This window comes from Nelumbo lutea, chromosome 6, assembly GCF_056320005.1.
Source record: "Nelumbo lutea isolate HS-2025 chromosome 6, American lotus-T2T, whole genome shotgun sequence".
Classification (NCBI taxonomy): domain Eukaryota; kingdom Viridiplantae; phylum Streptophyta; class Magnoliopsida; order Proteales; family Nelumbonaceae; genus Nelumbo; species Nelumbo lutea.
In genome coordinates this window covers 26,762,704-26,765,014 of record NC_142689.1, presented here as the reverse complement: position 1 = coordinate 26,765,014, position 2,311 = coordinate 26,762,704, and positions in this window count along the sequence as shown.

Here is a 2,311-nt window from a genome sequence, read left to right as displayed (position 1 = left end):
GTAATGTGGTTTTGACTTTTTTTTTTTAGCTAAACTGGAAAAAATATTGTAGTTATTAGTTTATTACTAGAATTCAGGCATACGGTCCTGTCATAATCATTCAATATGGGCTACCTCTACCTGAACTGCAAATGGGATGGCGTTGATCCATATGCTATTTACATCATTTATAGGGCCATTGAGCTTAAACATTCGCCATACAATTGACCTCTCTAAAGTCTAAACAGGTGAGTGGTTACCATGTTAGATCCTTTTTATAGGAAAATGGTAATTTTTCATCAAGGAAGATAAAAAGTATACATGCACTATCCCTAGGAATGAGAAAACTGACCCCTCAAGGGAATACAAGATTACAATTCAGTCCAAAGGAATCCACCCCTAGTTGTCCCTTGTTTGGTTAGTGTATCAGCTAAGCCATTTGGTTGTTCCTCATGACCTGTCTGAGTGTCCAAATCCCCAAACCATCTGTTCATATCCACTTTATTACCCATTTGAGTCTCCCCTTCCACTTCAATTTGCTGAAAGTCCAACTGTTTTGCCAATCTCTCGGCACTTGAGGAAGGGCTGATAATCATCCTCTCCTATAGTCCCTGGATATAATGCCCCAACTTTCCCTTCACCAGCCCTTATAACTCCACCTATGCTAGAAGCACCTGAATTACCAAAGGAGTTTTTGTCAAAGTTTAATTTAAATCATTGACAAGATGATGGGGACTAGACTTCCTGAATAGTAACCCTTGAAGTTGAGAAAGTCGCTGCAGCATCCCAGCTCCTTATAATATTATTAAAGGTAAACTCCTAGAACAAATCCAAGGTTCTTAGCCAATGTTGCCCGAACTATTGTAGCTCGTGGCTCTGCACATGGTTCTGCTCCTTTTCTTTGATTGTTTGAAGTAACTTGCATTAAGGAGGCCCACAACATAAGAGAGGAGGTGTCCACTTGCAATCAAATAGAGAAGAAAACTAATTCCAAGTACAAAATGCAAATGAACTGGAGATTAATAAGTGGATTGCTGTCTTATAACAGCCATGACAAAGATACAAATATTAGGGTAAAGACACTAACTTTACCCTTTTTTTGCAGCAAGTCACAAGTGTTTACTGTGGCTTTAACATGTAGCTAAAAAGAATAGTAGGCTTTTAATTTTACCTTCCTTGAAGTGCAATCACTTGATTTTCAATGAATGCAATGTTGTCAAGAGTTTGATTAAAAAGTTAGCATATGCCTAATATTATTGTTGGCCTGGAAATTTCCTCTATTAATGAAAACAAAACATTAAAGGCCATGAAGCTATAGCATTACTCTTAATGAACATTTGTACATTAAATTGTAACCATCGATTATCAGAGGTGAAATATTAGACCTTTAGAATCTGAAGAGACAACAGACAAGAAGTGATAGGAAGAGTTTATAAAATAGCATTCATTTTGATATTCACCGAGGTCGAAATTATAGCACATTTATAAGGACTGAGGACCATTTATTACACTAATACAAAGAATTCAGTATTTAATGTGCCAATGCCTGGGAAAGGCAATAAACCGGAACATTATTGATTCGAAGGGCAAATTTGTTTTTCCCGAGAAATCAGGATGAAGTAATTACCTGATTGATGTCGTTTTTGTGCAAGGTAATTAAACATGCAAAGATGCTGGACGAGAGCAAATGAATCTGTTACATTAAAAGAGAAACACCTCATAAAACAATGGCCCATCCAAATCTATTTCCCTTTGCCAGTGCCAGAAAAAAAGTACCATCTGAAATTCTGAAATAGTCATATGCTCATTCTTCAGATCATATCTTTTTTTTTTTGTTTTTTAATGAAATTATGATACACCCGAAACCCCTATAGGGGCCATTAAGTAGTGCAACACCACACAAATAACCCCTTTCCAAAGTCAGGTGGTAAGGAATCTGCATCTCTGCTGGAACAAATTCCTTTTATACAAAACTTGCATCGATTTTGCCATGCTGAAATATCGGGGCTAAAACTTGCCGACCATGTTGTCACAAACATAATATTACTGGATGGGTAGATCTCCCATGAACGACTCCACTAGCAAAATCTGCGCTACAGGAATGAAAAAAGAGAGAAGAATTACTGCACAATGGAAAATAACCTAAACCAGTGCAGGGTATGGGGAAGGACAGATGTACCCTTATATATACATAGGGACTGTTTCCAAGATTTACACCCTAGTCAGTAGTCACCCAAGTTGCAATAGAGCAATCCAACGGTTGTGCCAAAGGCCCACTCTCTGCCAGCGAAGTTAGAAATAGCCACACAAGGAAAGGAATGGAACAGCTTCC